Below are 27,533 nucleotides of genomic sequence, written 5' to 3'. Positions count from 1 at the left end.
CAGAGCGACCAATAATACCTTAAATAAAAGGATTTACCAGCATATTAATAGTGTTAGTAAAAAAGATAATAAAAGTGCTTTAGCTATACATGCTATTTATTGTAGTAATTTTACTATGTGTACATTTTCTGTTTAGGAAAAGATTCATTCTAATAGATACGGAGGCGACTGGCAGAATCGACTGCTGCACAGAGAAATGGTTTGGCAGCTGCGGTTAGGTGAATCTAATTCGCCACCTCTGAATGAAACTATTTCCATCACCAGTGAACTTAAGTTTAGAGCTTCTAAATTATAATGTGAGTTTTAAGTATGGTTATACTATATAAAAAATGTAATATTGATTGTTTTATGAAATGATTTCCAATGTGCTTATCTTGTCAGTGTGCCTGTACCTTTAATTTTTATGGCGGGCTTTGCAACATTTTGATGATTGGTATTCTATGAGGGGGTGTGTTATGATAAGAGTTCATAAACTTGAATGCTTTGGTTTTAATCATTTTGTGGTTCTGATGGTGTCTATGTTGTAATACAGATGAAAGCATGTAACCCTTGTTATAATAAAGTTTCCTTTGATTCACTTTGCCACCTAGTTGTTGATTCCTGTGGATTTTTTTTAATTATGTATTTAGTGTAGTTGATATATTTGGGAACAATTACTGAGAGAACAAGTTTCAAGTGCATAGGTGCAGGTAACACATGGCTACAGTACTTTGCAAATATGTGTTCTTTCCTTAAAAAGTGCCTTCCCTTTGTTTGTGTTTTTACGTGTACTTTCATGGGATGAAGACTAAATGGGCAGCAAACATAATACATGCTGGTGTACACTTTCCATAGTGCACTACCTAGCAACTGGTTTGCATGACTGATGGCAAAGTGCTTCCACATGCGAGATACACATTTAGACTGCTTTTTCCATTTGTACAGAGGCAAGTGACTAGCAAACATGAGCCTCTGCTTCATTGATAAAATTATGCATAGTACTAAGTGTGAGAAACATATGTACTGCCTAAGTGATTCTGTGGTAGCATGTTCTCCTCCCCTGTATAATGTCTTCCCCTATGGAATTCAACAAAACATAGGGGTAGCCCCTGACATGAAACATTTCAAATAGTTTCCCCATTTTAATTTTAAATGTCTCATCACTGCTAATCAGTCTTGTTAGCTGTACCAGTTGTCCCTTAAATATACTATTTTCTGTAAGTAAGGGTGACAGCTGTTAAAGGGTAGATAGGAATTGGAAAACATTTGCTTATGATAAATGGTGGAGGCGAACTTCTGGTTTATCAAGTCCTTGCCTGTGGTTGCAAGTAAATAATCAATCTTAATAAAGTCAAAAAGGAAGGTGAACCTTAAAATGTTGTGTTACCGTTCAATAATTCCACAAATTGAAAATAAAATTAACACCCCCTTTCAATAAAATGAGCATATCATCTTAAAATTAAATCTAAGCATACATTGAATCAAAATAGTTTGATATAAATACGTAAAGGTTCTCCCAATAAATCAAGACCAGGTTTACATAAAGGCTACTCCCATGGCCACCCTGGCAATTTGATGGTAGTATTAACCATCAAAAAAAGCAACATTTTTTTATACCATATAGGACAATAATGTTATTGTTACAGTATCACTGGTCCTCATTTATTTATTTATTTTTATTTTGCATTTGGTTACTGGGATAGTCTGACTGGACACAGGTCCTTTTTCAGTGGAGGCTCGGGGAGAAAAGCTCTACAAGCATCAATTAACAGAAGACATTTCCAAAAAGTTCTAAAAGATCAATAGACAACATTTAACAATTTACATGTACAAATAAAATAGATTTTTATTTATTTATTTATTTAACATTTGTTAACCAGGAAAGTCCGACTTGGAACGAAGCCAATTTTCAGCGGAGGCCCGGGAAGAAAGGCTTCAGATATCCAACAAGTTCACAGTTTGCAGTAATAGGTTGGTCATAGATATGCATATGTTCTGAGAAGAGATATAATATTAATGTATGGTAGCGTAGAGAGGGAAGGAAGTTGAAAGTGGAAGTCAGGAGAGTGAGAAGGTAGGCAGAGAAGTAGATTAGCCAGGACTTACACGTAGCCAAGTATTATTTATGTAAGACTTCAGGTTTTATTTTAAATAATCCTTGACTATGTAACTGTTTAAGTCCTGGCTAATCTACTTCTCTACCTACCTTCTCACTTCCTTCAACATATAATATGAGTATTTATAATGCTCACAAACCAATCAAGCCCTATGTCATGGGGAATAATAGAAAATATGTTTACAATATCAGTGGTAGTAAGCAAAATGTCTCTTTTAAAGTCTGAGATTTTGCAATAAGTGCCATGAGTCTTGTAAAATATGTCCATGGTCAGCTAATAAGTGTTTACACCACAAATCAATATAAGTAACCAAAGATACCATCTTTGACTTTCAAGTAGCAACAATTGGACTCAAAGGGGGATCAAGAACATCCTTGTGCATCATCTGTATCCCAAATACTGAGGGGACCACAGGTCTGACTACCTTTAAATAATAATAAACCTGATCAGGCATACTTCCTTGTTTGACCATATAATTTCAACAAAAGTCTATCTTGGCATAAGAAATGTTTACTTAATTTTTAGGCACCGTCTCATAGGTGCCTACATTTTTCAAAATCTCAAACATTTTGACAGAGTATACTTCACTGCCCATAATAACAATGGCCCCATCCTTGTCGGGTTTCATCACTCTGATACTTTTATTGCACATCAATTATTTTAATGTACACCTTTCCTGTACAGTAACACTGTCAACACAGGGGTGCCTTTTTGCACAAATTAACCTAATATGATCTTCATTATGAGCGCCAAAAACTGCCACCATAGGGTGAAAGGCCAGTATACATACACTTCTTTTCGATAACTCACCAAAACTGCCATTGATGGTATTCCCAAAAACAGTCTCAGGTTAAGTTGCTGAGTGTATAGTTCTAACTGAATCAATACTCTTGCTAGAGCGGTCTTAAAAGAGGGTGCAAGCATGCAAACTGCTGTGTTTTTAACTCTGATGAAGTTCCAACTTTGTAAGGGGTTGAAAGCACTTAATAGATTAAATTTTTTATTTTATACATGTCGGGTAACCATGTCTTCATTCATTTTTTTTAAAGTGTGTTGTGTGTTAGTTTTATTTAGTGAATAATCCACGCTGCCTACAGTAATTCCAGTTCTGTAACCTGAGTCCTAATGGAGACAAAGCATTAATTTTAAAAGCATCAAGGGTATAATATTGGCCTGCTATGTACCCTAGACCGCCACAACCTAGCATGCATGATATACCCTTGCTAGGTAGTGTTGTCTCATATCAGTAGTAGTAGTGTTCTGAGAATTATGGCTCTAAGATGGGATGCAATCCTGTTGTTATATGTCTGATTCTGTCCATGCTGTATGACTCTGAGCTAAGCACTACCTGAAAACGCTCACAGATCTGCCATTAACAAAAGACGCAAGTGCTTGCTGTTCCTTTTTTTCAGTTAGATACGCTGTGTGACTGATCCCCTTGGCAAGTAACTCCTGTGGTGCACTATTTGCAGTACTGCACCCCCTACAGTGAAGCATGTTCGGTGCTATAAGGAATACAGACAGCCATCCTGCAATGCCCTGCTTCCCAATCACCTTGTGTACTACAAGACCAAGGATATACAGCCTGAAATGTTGCCAACCTTCTCATAAAATGAGGTGCAACTGTGCGTGACATAAAGAAATCCAGCATTTGTGTGACTGGCACAGCTTGTAGGTCAGGGTGACAACATTATGTACTTAATTTAATGTTTAGTTGTACATTGTCTGAGGGATTTTCTCATAGAAGTTGACAACATTTTTTCTTTGACTTCTGTGGTAACTGATTTTTGACTATTCTTTTCTTATAAAATAAAATGCTTCATACTTTATTCATTTTTCTGCTTTTCTGAACTATAATACAATGCCTTGATTAAATAGTGTTTTTTATTTTAAATGTATTAACCAGCAGGTTGGTTTGCATTTTCCCTTGGAAAAAAAAGAGTAATTGGGCCACATTTGTAAATTTTGTTACTTTATAAAGTGGCTAGACTCATTTTCAATTGATGTTTGAATGTTTTCCCAAGGGTTTTGTTTATTACCTAAGGTAGCACCATGAGCAGATTAATACATCATTTAGACACTTGGCAAACTTGCCTCAGGGAGCAAATTAAACATAGGTGAAAATAGTCATGATTTATCCAAAATCTCTGGCTAACTGCAGCGAGAGAACTTTTAATGAGAAAGTAACTGGCCCTGATGTTTGGATATGATTTTTCAGTAGACAGCTTGCTTATAATCACTCTCTTTGTCTGATCATTTAATTAAACTGAAATCATCATTACACCTCCTGAGAAAATGTCTCTTTTAGTAACCATCTGAGTTATGTTATAAATGAATATGTCATAATAACTGCACTGTAAAATATTTGCAGTTTTGTTACTTTTACATACAAGTGCATGGCAACATATTTCCTGTTTTATTACTTTTAAAGTGAGTTGTAAAGATATAAGCTAGTGTATTTTTGACAAATAAACACTGAGTAACAAATATTAATTAATAAAGTAAAAGGTAAAGCAGTTTAAGTGAACTGTGCCTCAAATATTTATGGGGACCGTGGCATCATCTAATTTTAGGTAACTACCTGTCAAACTATATTTGGATGCTCAGAAAATGACTATAGCACCTGTATTCAGTTCAAGCAAATGCTTTCATAACTTTTAAGCAACGGACATCACAGATTACAATATGTAACACATTAAAACTTTATGAGTGCGTGTGTGTGTGTATGTGCGTGTGTGTGTGTGTGTGTGTGTGTGTGTGTGTGTGTGTGTGTGTGTGTGTGTGCATGTGTGTGCATCTGCACACTGAAGAGCATGCATGTTTGCATAGTATATGTTTGACTTATAGAAATGGCATAACTGGATTTGTTGTTACCATAAAACACCATAGACACATTTGCTTTTGAGAAGTAAAACCTGATTATTTAAAATACTTTAGTCATATTTGGAAATTAACTTCAGAAAAAAATAATAGTAGTTTCTTTATAATAACAATTTCCTGAATGGTAGTATATTATATTTACTAAATAAACATGCAGGATGTAACTGCTTTAAACTCCGAGATAATTGTGCATGATTTCCTAAATAATGTATTTTAGGATCATTATTCATAACATATGCAGAATTCATTACAGTGAAAAATGAGCAATACTCTTACCTAAATTAATTTTGCATTCCTGAAGATTTCTAACCCATGAAAATAATGTCACTATAATTTATTGGATTAATTACTAAAATGAAACCACAAATGATACTTTACTATTTCTGCAAAAATACTGCATTTTTATTACACAGGGCTGAAGTGTTCAGTTTTATATCATGACAGATGAGTCTGCAATGAAAGTATTGCAAGTTTCATATGAGCATTGAACCTGACATTACTTTGAGAAGATCATATTTTTGCATTGTTATGTTTCCAGTTACTGATAGGTGTTATCAAAGCCTATTACTTTGGGAAAATTTCAAATAAGACACATAACTACTGAAATGCTGCTCGTTGTTTTAAATGGGAATTGTTTTCTCTCAAACAAATGAATACAAAGGCTGAACTCTTTCAAAGACAGCAATCTAGATTCAAAGACATACTTTGAGCTGTGAACAATTTAAAGGACAGACGGCTTCTCATCCACAGTGCTACCAGTTGTATTATTCATGAAGAGAATGTTGCATTTGTTTTTATGTACTCATGGTGACAGTTGTCAATGTTTTAGAATGACAGACTGCTATATGACCCCAGACCAGTGGTATTTCTCCATCTAGCAAAAAAGTGCATCCATACAATTCTGTCCTTGTAATTCATTCAAGTGTGGCTGTAAAGTTGGGATCATAATGGAGCAACCTCTTCACCCTTCTGGTTAACATTGCTGTTAGCACTTACACTATGGGTGTACACCGTGACAAACACATGCAGCCTGCATGTTTCTGTGCCCTGCACTGTAAGTCTGCATTTACTAGGGGATCTGAGGTTGGCTATGAATTAGTGGCAAAGAGTTCAGCACATTGTGTGTTGTATATGTATATGGCAAAAAGCTGAGTATGTTGTCTGCCATATATGTATATGGCAAAGAGTTCAGCATGTCACGTGTCACATACATATATAGCAAAAAGTACAGCACATTGTGTTGCATATACATATATGGAAAATAGTTCAGCATGTTGTGTGTCATACACATGCATGACAAAGAGTTCAGCATGTGTGTCATATATGTATCTGGCAAAGAGTGCATAATGTTGTGTGTCATATACGTATATGGCAAAGAGTACAGGACATGTGTCATACATTTATATGGCAAATAATACAGCACATTGTGTATTATATATGCATATGGCTAAGAGTTCAGCATGTTATGTGTCATATATGTATATGCAAAGTAACAGCACATTTTGTGTCATATACATATATGGCAAAGAGTTCAGCATTTTGTGCATCATATACGTATATGGCAAAGAGTTCAGCATTTAGTGCATCATATATGTATATAGCAAAGAGTTCAGCATGTTGTGTGACCTGCAACAACAAAATCTTGCTTTTTTAGCACCAGACACCAGCTTACTCCATTTATTCATTTTTGCATCACTTTCATAAGCATTCCTTTCTACTTCTGTTCATTAAAGTTACACATTACCAAAAATGAGATATCTGAGATGACAACACTGAATATCCACTACAACGAAACCTATGAATACCGAAACTTACTACAACAAAAAAGAAACTGTGGATGTGACGCAGCACTTGGAGCTTCTGAATGGAGATAGCAGAGCAGTGAAGATCATGAAATTTACCCTTTTACCCACTGTAGTGTGATCTCACAGTTGGTAAATATAATTTGCAGGGGGTGTGGTGGTGCAGAAGGGCTTGCCCCATGCAAGAATGTAAAAACATGTACGTTTTTCAGTTGAAATGTTGTTTGTATGTCATTGCTTTTTCGTTGCAGTAAGTTTCGGCATTCTAAGGTTTCGTTGCAGTGGATATTTGGTGTTGTCATAATGGAGATTTCACTTTCAGTAATGTATAATTTCAATAAGCAAAATTAGACCGATAATATATATATATATATATATATATATATATATATATATATATATATATACATCCCCAATAGAACTCTCAGATCTGAACATCAAAACCTGATTGCTATCAATAAACCTAAAAGTCCAGCTGGCCAACTTCTCTTCTTCTTCACTATTGGTAAGACTTGGAACGCTCTCCCTTCCTCTTTAAGAACAATATCAAACTCTGAAAATTTCAAAACTCAGCTTTTCAAACATCTGTCCTCTAAGTGGAAATGCTCCTGTCTTCACCCTACCTAAAACTATACAAGAATACATCGATATCCTACCTAGAATGTAAAAAGATGAGGCAGTGCATATAGTCTACCCCACCTAAAAAATATCCAAGAACACATTGATATCCCACATGTAATGTATCCTTGCTCTCAAAATGTCCTACAATTATTTATCTTTGAACCCCCTTGTGTAAATACTGTAAACAGATTTTCTTAACTCTCTTCTCTATGTGCTTATATAATGCATTTTCTCAAATTACTCTATAAGAATAGCTTTATAAATGTATAGCCTTTTTAGAATGTGCTTATGTGCTTATATAATGCATTTTCTCAAATTACTCTATAAGAACAGCTTTATAATTGTATAACCTTTTTAGAATAACCTTAGTGAAGTTGTATTTAACTGTTTTGATATAATGAATGTTTCTATTGTACAAACTGGTCACCTCAAAGTATCACTTATATTTTTTCATATTTTGTGATTTGTAATATGTATTTGTATTTGTATTTTTGGAGCTTTTCTCCCCAGGCCTCCACTGAAAACGGGTCCCCAGGGCCCAGTGAACCTCCCCAGTAATCAAACTGGAAATAAATAAATAAATAAATAAATTAAAAAAAAAAAAAATATATATATATATATATATATATATATATATATATATATATATATATATGTATGTGTGTGTGTGTGTGTATGCATATATGGGTCTCGAACATTTGCTCAAATGAGCAAATGTCCGAAACCCAAATGGCCGGGCATACTTGCGCGAAAGTGCTTTTCACTGAAGGGGGGCGAAACCCCCCTGCTAAAACGTTAATGCAGTGTTTTTTTTTTTTGCAACACGCTTTAACGAAAGTGCTTTTTTGATAAAAGTGCTTTCATTAAAGTGTGTTTGGTTGTTATAGATTCGGACATTTGTTCATTTGAGCAAACGTCCTAAATCCGTATGTATAAATATATATATGTGTGTGTGTGTGTGTGTGTCTGTGTGTGTGTGTGTGTGTGTGTGTGTGTGTGTGTAGAGACACAGCAAAAAGTTCAGCATGTCATGTGTCATATATGTATATGGCAAAGACGTTAGCTCATTGTATGTCATATATGTATACAGGGTACTTATCACTATCTCTGTCTTTGTGAGGGCTGTGGAATATCAACGAGAATGTTGGCATACCTTAGTATGGAACACACACACACACACACACACACACACACACACACACACACACACACACACTCACACAGACAAACACACACAGACACACACACACACACACACACACACACACACACACACACACACACACACACACACACACACACACACACCCGCACACACACAGACAGACACACACACAGACAGACACACACACACACACACACACACACACACACACACACACACACACACACATATACACACACACACACACACACACACACACACACACACACACACACACACACACACACACACACACACACACACACACACACACTAAAATGCATTATTTGTGCTTAGACCAAAATAAAGGACTGTAATAAATATGGAATATGTGGTAAATCTGGGTTTTTTTACATGTTCAAAATATTTTGTAGTACTGGTGTAAGGAAATTGTTTTGTGATGAATGTCAGAGTCAGGAGTCATGAAATACATTCACTACATCCGCAATGAAAAACATCTTACTTCTTTAGCTCCAGACACCAGCTTACTCCATTTATCCATTTTTGCATCACTTTTATATGCATTCATTTCAATGATTTGGTGATTCTGGACTTTTTTATAATGTAATAGTGCGATCCTTAACACTGAAACATTTTAGAAAGGGATTGCATGCCATAGTCCCTTTATTTCTGCAGCAGCTTACCTCATACTTTAATATATTTATTTATTTAGGCAAGAATTGGGGGATACAGCCCCCCTCCAAACATCAAAAAGTGCAAGGCCATAACCTCTTTGCAAAATGCATGACTTATTTCTATATATGTTACTCACTTCTATCCGGATATGCAGTGTTGTGATACTTTTGACAACTCATAGTGATAGCTGCACCTATGTAAATGTGTATGAATTTGAGTACTTGGGGAGTCTTGCCTTGCAACAAACAGTAACTCTATGAAGGCTTCCTCCCTAGTTTTATTGCAGGAATAAGTTAGTTGCAGAATGGATTTATATTATTCACCTGTACTGTGTGTGCAATGATTTTTTTTTTACCCTTTCAGCAATTTTTCACTTTTCCCCATGGTTATGCGAATGTAGAAATATCATATATAACTAATGGATACTTGGCCTAAAGACTGCCACATTGTAGAATTAAGGAACCACCCTACAAAAATGACTTTATGAGTAGTGTCACCTGTGATGTAAGTGGATGTATGGTATGGCAAATCTGACTTGTACAGTTTATTGGGTAGTAGACTGTGCAATAACTTATTGTAGTAGATCCACATATTTGATTTGTTAGAGCACCTGCATCCAAACCTATATATGTTGGAAGTGACGTATCAACATGTGCCATAAAACTTTGCTGTTTGCATTCATTGGTTACCTTTGTATAACAGAAAGGATTAGTTGCCTTCATTATCATATTATTGACTGTATATATAATGTCCATGTTTCAAGTTCTTCTGTAGTTTCACTATAAGTTCACTCTGCAACACAGATTCAAAGGAAATTATCTTGTCCTGGTATCTTGTTCATTCCTCAACCTCCCTCCCCTAGTTTTCTGCAGGCTAGCTGACCTTTCTCTATTCATCCTTTTTAAGGCATATAAAACATGTTGTGTTAAGTGAGATACGGAGAGGTCTTGAGTTAGCTAAAAGAAAAAGCTTCTAAATTTGTGTCTGCTTTTGCCTTTCTGCCTGTGCTAAGGACACTGTTTACCGTTTCTGTTTAATCAGTGTAGATCAGCCAAAGATGTGACAGATTATTGTGTTGTTCTCTTAGAGAGTGTTTGTTGGGATATTATATGTGCTGTTTTGTCAACTGTGAAAGAAAAGGTGCTGAGCAGTACCCATTGGTATTTCAAGCTCAAGAATACAGGTTCCATATATCTGGGAATTTTCAACAGCAAACACTGCTGTAGGTCCTCCAACATATCTTAAAATGCAGGTTGGTTTTATTTCATGGGTAGAAAGAGGAGTGCAGACATTTGGAAATCACATTTACTGTAGGGCTTGCATATACAGAAAGTGACAATTCATTCCTGAGCATATTGTATTTTACCAGTGTTTAAGACCACATTAACATGTTATAATTATCAGATCTGCTATAGCCACCTGATCCTCAGAGTGCTCATATACCAGCATCTCACAGCCAGAGATTTGAGCAACTTGTAGCTAATACAGCTTAATGCTCATGCAAGCGGGGGTGGGGGGACTTTAGGCTTAGGTAGAGGAAAAGGATATTATGTGAGGAAGTGGAATGGAAGGGAAAAGGAAGGGGTTTAAGGTTTAGGGACAAGAAGGGAATTTTAGGGCTAGGGAGTGATTGTTGACTTTACGATTTGGGAGCAGAAAGGGGGTTCAGTTAAGAGACAGGATAGAAGCTTAGGGCTAGGGAGCAGGAGTGCTTTTATATTGTCAGGGAACAAATGGGGACCTTAAGTTTAGGGAGGGGGAAGAGGAGAGTTAGCGTTAGGGAGCAAATGGGGATTGATTGATTTGTTTGTTTGTATGTTTATTTATATTTCTTTACCTAGGTAGTGCACTGAACAATATTGACCAATTTCAGGTTCAGCCCAGGAGTAGGGGTAGGATTTTTATGTTTACAGTTTGTGACTGGGTGGGAGTTTTTAGGATTAGACTTAGGGTTCTGATGGGGTTATGTATTCAGGTAGGTTCAGGTGGAGGAAGAGATAGATAATTTACTATGATAGGGCTGTCAGACTGGTGGGAGTTAGGGTACTTACCATTAAAACAAGTAGTACTGAGCAAGTGTTTCTTCAACTATTAGCATGCAAGCAGTTGTAGTAGATTCATAATTATCATTGGGGTTTCATGTTTATGGATAAAAAATACTGCTAATCTCTTGGTTGCTTTACAAAATAGCAATATCCACAAGCAGGAGGACATCTTGAAGTCCTACAGAATGTATTGGAAAATTAACTGTACTATAAGCCATCAATAGCAGGCACAATAAAAACTGAAGTCCTGCCCATAAATGCAGACAAACACATTCATAACTAAAGGGTTCCAGCAACATCCCTACAACTAATGTATTAGCCTCTCCAAGTTGTAGTGATGTGGGTTAGTGTAGTGTACAATGTATGGCTACTGTTTTACTAAGACATAGTCTGATTTTATTTTTATAAGTGATACTTTACTACAAATATTCACTTTCTGTGCATTCTCTTTTAAGCTAAACTGTGTATTAAAATCAATATAGCAATTATTATTGTTACTAATATTCATTTGTGCAATATTACATATATAGTCATTTTCTGTCATATAGCAGACACACTTCTAATTTTAGCACCAGTACTGCCTCCCAGCAAGATGTTCAGTGGTTTGTTTCTCAGCTGGGGTGCCTTCTGCATGGACTCTGTGTTTCCTCCCTGCATCTGCATGAGTTTTACCTAGGTTTTCCAGCTTCATACCTCCTCCCATGCCATTGTTATGGCTAATTTGCATTATCCAAATTGCCTGTAGATGTGCATGTAATGTGTGAGTTAGTGTGTGTGTGTGTGTGTGTGTGTGTGTGTGTGTGTGTGTGTGTGTGTGTGTGTGTGTGTGTGTGTGTGTGTGTGCATTCTGTGATGGAACAGCACCTTGTCTAAAACAGGTTTTTAATACCTTAAACACACTGGTCTCCAGGGATAGGCTCTGGTATCTCTCCCACCATAAAAAAGATAAAACATGTTACCCAAATATGAATGAAAATGTCATTATAAGCATTCTGCATATTCTGCTTAAAAACCCTCAATAGATTATTATATTAATATAATTTAATGATTAAATTAAATATTGTATTAACGTTAGTATTAATTTGTCATATAAGCCTTATCCGTGTCCTATTTAGATTAACCCTTCGCATTTCATTTAGTAAATGGTCGCTATTTATAAGTGTTGCAAACTAAACCTTCTCCACCATAGGAAACGGAAATGCAAGATTAAATGTAAAGGGGCAATTGTTTCAGGACTCTATGTCCATGTTCATTGTACATTCAAATTAAAAAGAAAAACATCTGGTATGCTGACTATAACACATGCTGCACTGTTTGGCCACATGGCCTATTGAAAATCTGTAATAGCCTCTAATGTGATAATCTGCACAGCTTCACTCAAGATAGAGTGTTTGTTGCTTTGTAGACAAACAGAGTTCTGATAAGCATACAGATATTAGCCAGACTGTAAGCTTATCTGTGTTTTGCTCTTCCCTGTTGATCTCCTTCAGCTGGTCCATTTGAACTTGCTGTGTGTTATGTGTACCAACATACATTTCATTAATTTTTGGTAGGGAAGCCATGCATCTTTTTATTTTTCTCAGGAAGTTGTATCATATATGCACTGCCCACTAGATTCTGCATGACATATTGGTTTACAATCTGTCTGTATTTTTATTTTGCATATAAGTCACAATTATTTGCCAGTTATGATCAAATTTGGCACTATGCACTTATATATTAGTCTGCTATGCTGTTATCTTCCTCACCTCCTCAAAAACTGTTACAGTGTAGTTTATTTTGAAATATTTCTTCTCCTGCTATGGTCTTGCCAACCTGTCTCTTTCAAGCCATGAATTTCATGTTAGCCTCAGCCTTAACTTCTTCTCCCCTTACATACTCTCCACTAAACCATTGCCAGAAATAACAAATGCTCATATTGTATTAATATTTGAATACTATATTGTATAAACATGTCTTATCCACATGCTTGATTAATGTTCAGCTTGTAAATACTGTTTTTCTCCTTGATATTAATGTTGGTAATTCCTGTCAAATAATTAACTGTCATGCTTTTTGTGAATACTTTTTCTGTTTTAATTTTAACTATTGCATTAATAAGGTTTTCTGGCACTTTTCTCCCTGGGCCTCTGCTGAAAAAGGGCTATCTCAGCTCATTCGGACACTCCCGGTCAGCAAATGTAAAATAAAATAAATAATAAATAACATTTTCTAGGTTCAATGGTTCTATTTAAGTGAAGATGTTGGGTGTCAGCTGGTTTTCCTTGCCCTGGGAGGGTGGAGCTGTTGCTCATTACAATGAAATATATAAGGTATATTTTAAGTACTTATGGCTGTTATCTGTCTCACATGGTATAAGATAAGCTATACAGATTCAGTTTGCTAAATCAGCTGATATGGAGAATATCTGTTTTGTGAAGGAGAGTTAATATTGACAGGTGACAGCACTTGAAAATTCCTTTGTGACTTCCTTTTGTCTTATCGGTTGTGAAATACAACAAGAATGCTCTACAAGGGGCAGTGTACACTATCCATTACTTTGGTTTGTATTGGACTTTTCCTCATATAATTTGTGATTGATATGTCTCAGGTGGGACTTATAATACAAACCAAAGGTACTGGATGTCTTCCTATGCCTGGGTGGGTACATTGCCTTAACCAGGAGAGAATGCTGGGGATAAGAATGATGAATAGGTGTTCCGTAGGGCAGGTCCACCATTTTCTTAGATGGTTAGATATTTCACTGAAATAGAGGAAACAATATTACCATAGGAGTGATAAACCACTGACCTACAGTTAGGACAAACTGGTCCTTTCCCTTAACATTATTTTCCACATCTCTCGGTTTGTACATGATACATGTGCGTTGGTTTCTAAACAACATACATTGGGAGTTTTCTTATTTTTTTCTTGGAGGAGTGGGTTTAGAGTAGATATTTATTTGTTGATTGTCATGCTTTTTTAGACATGGTTTAGACTGAAATTCATTTTTGAAAAAGAAATGTATCTGTGGGTTATTTGTCAGAACAATTAATACTGCTATGGTAACCTACTGTTATAAACTTATGTTAATCAAGGACAATGTGTCATCCTTCACTTTAAAGAGATCTGTTGATCAATTAAACGGGGCAGGCTTGTTCAATATGTAAGCACAATAGGTCCAAATAGTGTGCATCTTCATACAAGGTATACTAGAAGCTATCACTAAAGGCATATGGAATTTCCAGTGTCCTTTTGACTGTAGGACAGGGTGATCACTTTGAGTTCCAGAAGGGTGGGTACACTATGCAGGGTTTGGTTATAGCCAAAGATTCTGTGTAGTGTAGACATGTATTTATGTTGTGGCAGTTGCCTCATAGTAGTTAATGGTTATATATGTTTGTAGCTACAAGGCAAGGAATTCTGAGTCTTGGTTAAATCTATTGATAGTATACTTTGTAATCATTTGATATAAGTAGGTGATGTTTACTTACTAATGTAAGCAATGTCAGATCATAGAATATCTGTAAAGAGAATGATGACATGATTGGGTGGGGCCATTAATGCTGTTGCAACCAGTAGAGGACTCATATGTTGTGGAACTCCTGATTTTTTCAGAACAAGGAGTGGCACGCCATCAATGACTCAGGAATCCAATGGTTTTGATTTAGGATATATATGGTGTGCTTTTATATTGAATTGGGGAAAACAAATTATTCTTTAGAAGTCCATTGTTTACCCTTGTCCAGTCATTGTGTAATTGTATTGGATGTAATTCATCCTCAGGTATTAGGAGATATAATTTGGACCTTGTGCTGTGGAAATTGTCAGCCTTTTTCACTCAACGTCTATAATTCCCATAACCTGTAACATTTTCAGGACCACACATAAGGACTTGTCTGTTCCTTTACAAGTGTTTTCATCTTCATGCTTGCCTGCATATATGGTCACCGTGCAAAAAAGCCCGGTACCTGTGACATAACAGGTAGCACCTTTGCCTTTGGAGTTGGAAGATCAAAGGATCTGTGGACCCTATTCCAACCCAGCTTGATTCAGCTCATATTTTTATAACTGACACTACAGCACAGCATTCTGGGTACTGCACTCCTGAATGAGCTGCTCACCAGATGAGACATTAAACCATTCCTACCTGCCTGGGGTGGAGATAGCTCAGGTAGATATAACAGACCCCACACCACTTTCAAACAGAGTAAAGGTATTTATGAAATTCATATTTGCAACTCAAATCTGCATAACATTAGGAAGGGATGATGTATTTTCAATATCTACATACATTTATAAAAGAGCATTGGGTTTTAATACCCCAACCTTTAATCTACAACCAAAAATTCACTTCTTGCAAAAATCTGACTCTGATACCATTTTTTTGCATAACACCTTCCTACATCTCATGTTTCACTTGTCTGTTTCTTTTACACATTTTAAATTATCTTTAACATAATAACCATACATTCTTCATATTCATTGTTATATATTTTTGTTGCTTTCTTTCCATACTCCTCTACTCTTTGCATACAACTGTTGGACTCATTTATATTGCACAAAACACATTCTATTGTCTCCAATTCTTTACATAATATGTATACTCATTCATCATATTGTTTGTGCATCAGTTAAGCAGTTTTTATATAGCCTGTCTAACATTAACCTTTGTAAGAATTCCTTGCTTTCATTAATATATTGACATCTTTTCTATTGGCTTAATATACTATCCTTAATATTGATTTTTAAGTTGTCCCACAGATCAAGTAAATAAAGGCTTTAGCATTGTTACCTCACAGCAAGAGGTTCTCCCGTTTGATTCTCGGCTTGGCTTGGGAGTGCCTTCTGTGTGGAGTCTGCATGTCCTCCCCGCGGTTGGGTAGCGTTCGAAAGACATGCGTGCATAAATGGGCATGCCTTCGTTGAAGGTTGGGCATTGAGCTGGCACCTCAGCATTTCGTAAAAATCTACTGCCAATCATTAGCAGACCAGAGTTCTGCTGTGGCGACCCCTTACCGAGAAAAAGCCGAACGACAAAAAAAAAAAAAAAAAAAAAAAAAAAATTTTGTGCCATTCCTTCCTGGGCTTTTCTAAATGGCCATTGTCTATTTGCCATTCCTTCATCTTATTACAGTATTCCACTCCTTCCCTTCCTATTTCTTTCTTTTTGACCCTTTTTACTATAAATAACTGCATACTTAGTACTCAAAAGTCATGCTACAGCTGAATGTGACCCATGTTTGGCATGCAACATTACCCAAAATAAGTGTAAGGAGTATACACATGCAGTAGGATTTATTAAATCTAAGCCATCCTTTCTTCTTTATTATATAAAATCACTCTTTTCTACAAATATGCTATTCTTTCAATAACTCCAAATAAAATGCTATGCATTTTCTTTTACAACACAGCAGTCCTTCTAGTTCTTATAAATTACACTCATTCCTTTATGTTCCTGAAATAACAATTATATTTATTCAACACTTTCCAAGATGCAACACTCTGTTACATGACCTTCTCATTATTATTGTTTCTACCCAAAATAATGTCCACACTGCATTCAGATCAGAAAATCCTAGTAGCATACAATCACCTATTTCTTCACACCTTTGCTTCATACAAACAAATCTATCGGTGTCTTGAGTCCTCCTTCATGAAAGCAAATGTTCTATTCTTTCCTATTTTCATTCAAAAATTGTGTACCATTTTTCTACATATTTTTACAAAGCACTCAGATGTTTTTGCCTAAGTCAAAATTAAAACGTTCTATTATAATTACATCCATATTTTTCCCTGTATACTTTTCCAGTCCTCTAAACAGCCACTTCCTCCCTCTTTCTCTCTTAAAACAGTGTTACCTTTAGGTGCTTTAATTTTCATCATCTCACCTTAAAGAAAACAGTTTGTTATTGTTATCCTTCTCTTTCTCACAAAATATTACATCTCACACTGTAGTATCAGATACTGTCATCATAACTGCAATATCCAAACTCATATCCTCCATCATTATCAGTATGATTTCCTTCTGCATTGTTGCCTAAATATATCTGTTTACTCTTTTATCAAAAATCTGGTGTTTAATAAATATATTGCATCTTTACAAATATTTTGCATCAGTCTAGCACATGCAGTCTGCTAAATTAATTATTAATGCTGTTTTCACATATGTGGAAAGAATTGCAAAATTCCCCCTTTATCTTTTTTGTAATTATTTTTTGATTAATGAGTTTTTTCTTTGTGTTTTCACTCTATCAGCTATTGATTCAGCTTCTAATGAATTAACCTGCCTTCACTTTGTAATATTGTATGTAGTCTGTTTTTTTTTTGTATTTGTTTGTGATACTTCCTCAGTTTTACTTTGCTGATGTCAAGAAAGTTATTTCTTGTCCCCTTCCTTGGGGAGTTCTTCAGTTGACACTATTTGTTCCTCACTTTCTTGTATTTCACTATTTTGCTGAGTAGACAGTTGTGAATCACATTTTTCTTATTGTTTACATTCCTCAAGATCTAACCATAAATCCCCTTTTATCTAACAGTTTATGCAACATTTCTTCCTCACAATAATTACATCTTTTTTTAGTACAGTTATAGAATAAATGTTCTTCAGTCTCCATGAAATAAAACATTGGTAGAAATTCATAACCCAGGACCTTGTAGCTGTATAGCAGTTGTCCACAAAGAGTGCTGCTACATGATATGCAAATAAGCTGAATGCATGTTATTCATGCTGACTAATGAAAAGCAAAGTCACTTTTGGAAAAAATGCCTGCTTATGGCAAAAGTGTAATGTACCTAAAGCCAAGCATTGAGTGCATATTAAGTTATATGTGAAAGCCATAAACTTCCTATGACTTTGTTTGCATTCAGATACTGTGGACGGACATGACTATGCACAAACACTCTTGAAAGACTTAAGGCAAATGGCAGACTGCCAGCTTTTATTATTAATATTTAAAAAAAAAATAAAGGGGTTTACAAGGTTTTATATAGGGGTATCCATATGAGGACACCTTGTTCTTCAATTTAAATGATGGAAAGGTAGAGGGAGAAAAGACAAAAAAGGGAGAGACAAAACAAAAGAGATACTAAGAAGGAACACCTCAAGAGAGTTGTGCTGGAGGAGGTGGGAGACGACAGTCACTATGTCTTGGCAGGGGGTAGCCCCCTATTTTTTCAAGTTTTTTTATATATATAAATGGGTAGTGTAGGTGGAATGTGGGTAAGTGGTGGTAGGGAAAATGATAAGGGAAGAAGGGGTGATAATAAATGGTGCCAGCAAGAGTACTCAGAACTTCAAACATTTCTAGTGCCAGATGGTGCTGCAGTGCTGGACCTTGATATTTAGAGGGTAGGAGCCTGTGGTGGCATGTTGGTCAGCACCAGTTGGGCCAGTGAGTCTTCAAACCACTGAAGTGAGACCTCGATTGGCTGAAGCTCTCTGTCCATGATCTGCTCCAGCACATCCTTAACCTTGTCCAAAAGCCCCTGTGAGGTTTTCCTGGATGCCATGTTCCTCTGTGCCTGCATGACTGTTAACACAGCACTGATCCTCCAAGGATGTCCATGAAAGAACAGAGGGTGAACACTCTATAACCTGGGAGCTACACACCTGGGCTGCTCCTGGAGAACTTGGAGCTGTAAAAATATGAATATAAAAGGGAGAGAAAGAAAATAATTCAAAAAAGAAAAAAAAGAAGAAAAAGGGCATGCATAAGTAAGATAAGAAAAACAGAGAAAAAGGGGAGATAGACAAAAGAGAAAACACATACACTGCATTCACACATAATGCTACACAACATTCAATTTCTTATTTTAAAACAATTTTATTTTTATAAATATTTAATAAAGTAAAACAGAATGCACTGGAAGTTCTTATGCATACATGGGCTTACTGATTTGGGAAGTGCATATGTTCATGTAGAAAGAATGACATGAGAAGTACTTAAGCATACTTAGGATGAAATGATATGGTAAATTTATTTTGCATACTTGACAAGAAAGTGTGTATTATATCAGGTTTTGGCGGTGTTTAAATTTTGCAGTCTGCTATACTAAAACAAATGATCATATAGGTCACTGATATGCATTTTGTTTGCAGTAGTGTTATGAAACCACCCATTATAATACATAAATCTTATAACAACCATTTAAAGACAGAATATAAATTGATATATTTTTTTACATTTGGTTGCAGAATGTATTGATTGTGTTGTAGTGCTTGTTACCATGTTTATTTTTAAATTATGTCTTTATATACGTTAATAAAATTAGTTTAAAGAAGAATACTGCAATTATATATTGACATATCTTTTAGATCTGGTTGCAGTAATGCACTGAATGAAATGTCGTTCTTCAGCTACCATGATTTTTACATTATTTACATATGTGTGTGTGTGTGTGTGTGTGTGTGTGTGTGTGTGTGTGTGTGTGTGTGTATGTATATATATATATATATATATATATATATATATATATATATATATATATGTATACATATATGGGTCCACTTCATAACGTCAACTCACAGTTCTTCGACTTTCAAAATGTTGAGATGAAAACGTCTTAAGTTTACAAGCACAGACTCCTGGAACTTCGTATTTCCTCTCCAGGAAAGTAACCACTTGGCCACCAATGATAAAATCACAAATGGTAGCAAGTTATACCCACTGAAGTGGAATGCATTGGCCCCCACACCCTCCCTACTTAAATATACCAACTCTGAGATCACATTACAGCAGAGAAAATGCAAATTTCACCATGGTGGCCAAGTGGTTACTTTCCCAGAGAGGAAATACAATGTTCTGGGAGTTTGTGCTTGTAAACTTATGACGTTTTCATCTCGACATTTTGAAAGTCGACGAACTGTGGGTTGAGGTTTTTTAAGGCGACTCAGATATACACACACACACACATATATATGTGTGTGTGTGTGTGTGTGTGTGTGTGTGTGTGTGTGTGTATATATGTGTGTGTATATATATATATATATATATATATATATATATGTGTGTGTATATCTATAAACATACACATATATACATATTAATGGAAACAGTCAAACACAAAATATTATTTACTACATTATTCATGCATAACAGCAGCTGCAACCAGTATAGCCATTCTCCAGTGCTGACTCCTATTATAATTGATCTCATCGGCAGCTAAAAAGAGAAGACATAACACACTTGTTTACCTGTCTTTTACCTCTTTTTTCCTTAACATTACTGATATAACTGCTACTAATATGTAGGGGATTTTATTCACTGCTAACCTTGCTTTCATAATTGTTTATTTAAATATTTATTTTTATCTGAAATCTCATACTCTGCCAAAGTTGTACACATATTTTGGTGCAATTATGTGTGGTTTGATAGTTTTCTGCATAACAATGGTAAGCATGGAAGTAGGATGGTTTAAAATGTCTGCAGAATTAATACAACTCGTCATTTCTCCCTAAAGTATATGCTGGTCATTCAATTGACACTGCAACCTCCACCGTCCCCCCCAAATTTCACTCTGACTAGGGTGTGATGCCTGACTGAGTTTAACCATCTTGTATGTGCAGTTAATAGTGTGGAAGTAAGAACAGTTTTATACAATTATTATAATAATAAATGTTTTCTGGCCTATACAAAGTCCTTTCTTTACAAAAAAATGTCTGCATGTACTTCAACCACTAACTAAGGTAATGCAATACTTGAATTGAAATTATGTGGAAATTCAAATATTTTTGTCCTTGTTTGTGTATAAATATACGTTTTTATACATGAAAAATAGTTGTAAGTATATTCATGCAGATGTCTATCTGTAATCTACAGACATATGTATGCATACTTATTTATATATCCATCTGTGTTTAAACAGAACATTATGTTACCATATGAACATTCCAAATATCTATATACAGATGCAGTTCTGTGTTCATATATAGGGTCATAGATTAGTACTAAGCTAACTGACCTTGTGGGACATTTTAAGCCTAGCCAGTTACACCCTGTGAGAATCAAACCCTGTACCTTGGGTTTGTAAGGCAAACAACTTAACAATTTTGCCAACCTCCCACCCAATATATGTTTATTCTTACTTTTGTATTACTATTATTGTTATTATTATTATTATTATTATTACATTACAGATACATATTTGTATTTGTATTGTCACATATTTCTGCTAGCAAATGCCTTAAATTATGCAACCTTCTTATAGTTTATACCTATTCACAAAGGTGACAATTCCACAGAACTCTCAATCTTCAGACCAATAGTTGTCCTATCCCCTCAGTCTAAAGTCTTAGAAAAATGTATACATGCACAAGTAATGCAATATCTTATACAGGGCACATCCTTCACTACCACTCAGCACAGTTTCAGACCCAAGCATAGTACCCCTGCAGCTCTACTTTCCTTTTTCAACACCATTGCTATAGCTAGAGATAATCATAAACTTATCTCATGTTTATTCCTTGACCTCTCAAAAGTCTACAACACTGTCTCATATCTTCTGCTACTGAATAAACTTTCTGATCTCAACTTCTCTACTACAACAATAGCATGGTTCTCCAGCTATCTTGCTGACCGACAGCAATCAGTAAGATGTCACTCCTCACTATCATCTCCCCTTCGAGTGAAAATGGGTGTTCCCCAAGGATCCATATTGGACCACTACTTTTCAATATCTTCACCAACTCACTGTACTCCTCTTGTCCACAGTCTTCATTAGTCCAATATGCAGATGACTACACAGTTATCACCATTGTTAACTCACCCTCTGAACTTCTAACAGCTACCCAGTCTCCTTTCAACTCTGTTGAGACCTGGCTCACCAATAATCAGCTCATCCTTAATCCCCCCCCCAAAAAAAACTCTTACTCTTTCTCCCCAAAACTGTTACTCATATCAAATCTACTTTTCAAATAAAATCACTAAACCACACTCTCATAGCTGTTGACTCTGGTACTAAACTCCTTGGTGTAACCATTGATGATCAGCTAAAATTTGACCTCTATATAAATAACTGTATCAGGAAAACCCATCAAAAACTAGGACTTCTCTAACGAAATAAAAAATTCCTAACCCTTGAATCTAGAACTACAATCATACATGCTTATCTTTTGCCATGCCTAACATACTGCTCCCAAATATTCACAAATCTTAACTCCACCTCACTTAGCAAACTTGAATCAACCTATCACAAAATAGACAGATTTGCTGCACAACAAACCTACAAATCTCATCACTGTATCTCTCTCAGACATCTAAGCTGGCTCAAACTACCACACCTCCTACTCCTCTCTCAGCTCCAAATAATACACTCCATTATTTATTCACCATCCTACTGTGCAGCACTAGGCACCATAATCTCCCACTATGTCCCATCCAGACTACTCAGGAGCTCCACCCAGGACCTTTTACAAATTTACAAGCCCAAGTCCAAAATAGGAGCCATTACATACAGCTACCATCCCTCTATTTCTTGGAACAAACGCCCACAAGATGTTAGATCACTTTCACATCCTAAAGTATTCAAACTAGTTACTAAAGAGTACTTAAAAAGTCACTGGATTTGTACCTGTTCTCAGCTTCCTTGAATATACCTTCTCTAAATAACAAACCTAACTTCCTCTGCCTTACCATCATTTATTCTCCTCTATACCAAAACATTTACAACTTAAACTAGTCTACTTCATCTTTTTTAACCTAACACTATCTCCTTTCCTTCAGCTGTAGTATTCTTCATAACATTTTTATTGATAATTGTAACTGCATATATATGATAACTGTTCTACAAGTTTTATTATGAATTATTGTAATGTTAACTTTGTTTGTAGCAGTTATATTTTTTTTGTAACTATGTTTTGGAGATTTTCTCCCCGGACCTCTGCTGAAAAAGGGCTTTTGCTCAGTCAGACAATCCAAGTTAACAAATGTAAAATAAAATAAATAATAAATAAAATAAATTTAGTTTTTAAGCCCATGTTTAGTATGACCAAAAAGGGAGAAAAAAGTTATATTTACTATAGTAGAAACAAAATCCTGTAGACATCACCACAGCAGAGAATGAACAAATTCCACTTGATTAAGAAGAAAATAAGCTTTTATTGATAAAACAAATAAAATACGATGAGCGCTTTCGGCATAAACTGCCTTCTTCAGATAGTGTAATGTAAGGACCAGCAATTGCTTAAATAACATTGAAAAACCAATCATAATGAGGCTTTAGTCGCTTCCTTTTTTCTTTGTTTTTTACTTACAATTACAATGTAGCACCAGTGAACTTATTTGCATGAGCTAAGGAGAACAAGATCTTGTAATTGGTGCTTTGATGTTAGCCAATCATCTGTCTAACTAATGATATTACATCCAATCAAGATGTTTCTATGTTCTACTAAGGGTTCAGAATTACTGTTCTGTTGACAACCAATCATATACTTCACATTGGTTGTTATTGCCAATCGCAATACAGCATTAATAAGCTTATTTGCATAGATTGAATCTGCTATTTGGCACTATAGCCAAGACCAACCAATCATATGTTCCACTTTGGTTCTTACTTCCAACCACAATGTAACATCAGTAAACTTATTTGCATAAACAAACTGCTGTTTGATACTATAGTCAGAATCATTAAAAATCCTTGTATGTCAATAAAGTTTATACCCATGTCAAGACTTACAGGTACTTGATAAATATTGTTTCATACTGTTCTCCTTAGTTTCTACTGCAAATATCAATAGATCTGAAGCAAAGCTTCCAGTAGTTTCATAAAAGCAAGCTTTACACCTTAAAATATTAAGTTACATTCTTACCTTGCATAACTAAACACATAATTAGTTAGTAAGTACTAGGACAATGTTTTCTAAACTGCACAGAAACTTGGTATCCAATGGAAATAAAACTAAATATATAAAGTTAAGATATCCAAAGACATAAAAAAAAAGTAACAAACCACATATATGTGAAAAAGGTCTATATTAGAACATCGAAGTTTCAGAACTTCGAATGTTCTAATATCGACACCTAATAAGTGAAAGCTAAAAATAGCAAAGGTTTAGATAACCAAATTCATTCCTATGGAAATAATTCAGTTGTCCATTCCTGTCGCTTTGCTATTTTCAGCTCTGTGGTGGAAAGTTACGGTCAGGTTCAGGTAAGTGTGCGATTGTGTGGACATGAGGGTTAGGGTGGGATAGGTGAGTTAGGGTTATGGCGTGAGTCAGGTAAGTGTGCGAATTTGTGGAAGTGAGGGTTAGGGTGGGATAGGTGAGTTAGGGTTAGGCCACGGGTGAGGTGTGTGTGCGATGGTGATGGACCTTAGGGTTAGGGTTTGGGTTAAGGTAAGTGGGTAGATAGTGGTGTATGTACAGTTTATTGTAAGTTTAGATGTAAGATTTTAGGTGTATGTGTGTGGATTGCTGTTTGGTGTGTTTGTGTTGTGTGTATGTGTTTTGGAACAGCAAATATTTTCCCTAGGAAAAAATCCGATGTTCTAAATTTTTGGTCTTATCAGTTTTTGGTTACTAGGTGTCGCTATTAGAACATTTGAAGTTCTGAAACTTCGATGTTCTAATATAGACCCTGTGAAAACATATTGCTGACCATTTCAGTCAAAGGGCTCATTAAGAAAACGATGACTTATTTTAAAACACTCATTTGTCAAACAAGACTGAGTTTGTTAGAATGTCTGCCTGCATTCACAGCTGCAGAAAGATAACAAAGATGACTCAAAGGAGACTTATTCAGGTAAGCTATCGTATTGGAAAAACCAAGCTGCAAAATAGCTCACCTACAAACAAACATCATTGGTTGCTAAGGTTAGTAAAAAAGGGGAACAAAACAAAGAGTGGAACGCTGTAGCTTGAAAATGAACTCAACTGTGGTTCACCTATTCACTAAGTAATAATCACATAGACGTGAAAATATACGAACAGATACTCCAACCCAAACGTAACCAGAACGTCCTTTAATCAGTGAGCGCTTTCACCCCAGTAGGGCTTCATCAGACTGTACAGTCTGATGAAGCCCTACTGGGGTGAAAGCGCTCACTGATTAAAGGACGTTCTGGTTACGTTTGGGTTGGAGTATCTGTTCGTCTGATGAAGCCCTACTGGGGTGAAAGCGCTCACTGATTAAAGGACGTTCTGGTTACGTTTGGATTGGAGTATCTGTTCGTATATTTTCACGTCTATGTGATTATTACTTAGTGAATTGGTGAACTATAGTTGAGTTCATTTTCAAGCTACAGCGTTCCACTCTTTGTTTTGTTTTACTTGATTTTACTTTTGGAACGCTGCTCTTCCTGTGAGTGTTTCTCGTTGTTTTGGATAGTAAAAAAGGGGGCCCACCCACTTTCTCAGCTGCAGGGATATCTCTAATACCATCTTGCACATTTTAACTATTTATTTAAATAAAGCTTGACACCTTATCAGTAGATAAGTAGTATCTTGGGGAGAAGAAAAAAAAAAAAAAAATATATATATATATATATATATATATATATATATATATATATATATATAAATTCAGCTGTAACTTTAAAAGGAATTTAACAATCACAAGAAATCCGGCAGCTTTCACGGCAACAGAGAAAGCATTCTTAGTGAATCTGCTCATAAACAAAAATTTTTGTTAGTTTTTTAATAAAACAACCTTATGACATCAAAATATTGCCCATGATTATCTTAATAATAATGAAAAGACCACTGGATTTTGGGCTTGCATAAGTTATACCAGCTTACCAATTATTTGAATTGAAACTGAAGAAAGACATACTACATGCCTATGCTATTTCATATAGGTAAGACCTTAGATAGAGATTAAGTAATATTAAGTATCCACTATACCCACATCTATTAAAAAAGTCACTAGTTGCAACCAATAAGTACATAGCTATGGTATAAAACATGACACAAAAGACAATGTTGAATGACTAAAAATCAAAAACAAATCTTCATTTTGAAAGCATTAAAACTATTAAACAATGCATTAAAATTACTTATTGATTGTGAGACGTCTGTTTTTCAAAATTGGTTTTAAAGGGATCATATTGTTCAAACCTGGAGGATGTGTACTTCTCAAATTTGTAATCCATTTAACTTCACATAGTTCTGTTCGATTCATTATATCTCCTTGTCTGGAATCATCTCTATGGCTTTAAATGTGAACTTATGTGATGGATAAGAAGCTATATGGTTTGCAAGGCTGTTGTGAGGGTCTCTATTAGACATTTCCCTCATATGTCGCAAAATTCTATTTTTAAATTGTTGGTCAGTTTTACCCACATAAAAAGATGGGCAGTTGCTGCAGGTTGGAAGATATACAAGATGTTGTGTATTGCAAGTGGCTGCTGCTCTGAAGTAATACATTTGATTCGTATTCAGATGCACAAATGAGGTAGTTCGATTAATGAACTGGCAAGCTTTACATCTCCCACTTTTGTGGGTGCCTTCACTCATAGCAGGTGTCTTCTTCTTGAGACCATCTTTATTGCATAGGAGTTGTTTCAAATTATTCTTATTTTTAAAGAGAAATCTCAGTTGATCGCCTACAATGCTTTCGATTTTTTCATTTTCAGTGAGGATCGGTCAAAATTGTTTAACGATATTACTGATTTGCACATGGTCCATACTATACGTCAAGACACAATTGACTTTATCCTTCCTGTTTTGACTAAATATGCATTCATTCAGTTTATTAGCTTCTATTTTTTCATTTCTTTGAAGAAAATAAGGACGTACTTTATTATGAACACTGGTCTGCATGTCTAGCTTACTAGATAAATCTTTATCCTCTTTCTCTGAGATTTGTTTTTAGTGTAGAACACTCCATATTGTATGTAGTTCCTTCTGTGCACAACCTGGAAGCCCTGCTCATTTGATTTTCCATAATGGTTTTAAAAACATGTCTGGGTTGCATGCTGGATCGGTGCAAATAATGGATACACCAAGCTGAGTTATGGTGGATTCTAGTGTGCATACCTTTGCCACTATATAAAGTTAGCGGGATATCCAAAAAGCTTATCTGATATTTGGAGGATTCGACAGTGAACTTCAGAAATGTTGTTGTGGAATTCAAAAAATTATTGAAGTCATCAGTTAAGTCCTGTTCACTCCCTCTCTAAAGAAGGAAGATGTCATCAACAAAGTGACCATAATACACTATACATTAGTGCCAAAGATTGCTGATATTATGGACATGATTAATCTCCCATTGAGCAAGAACCAGGTTCGAGTAACTATTCACACATGGGGTGCCCATCGTTACACCCCATG

The sequence above is a fragment of the Protopterus annectens genome, chromosome 2.part1 (genome assembly GCF_019279795.1).
Source record: "Protopterus annectens isolate FY-2018-M chromosome 2.part1, PAN1.0, whole genome shotgun sequence".
NCBI classification, from domain to species: Eukaryota; Metazoa; Chordata; order Ceratodontiformes; family Protopteridae; genus Protopterus; species Protopterus annectens.
This window is presented reverse-complemented; position numbering follows the sequence as displayed.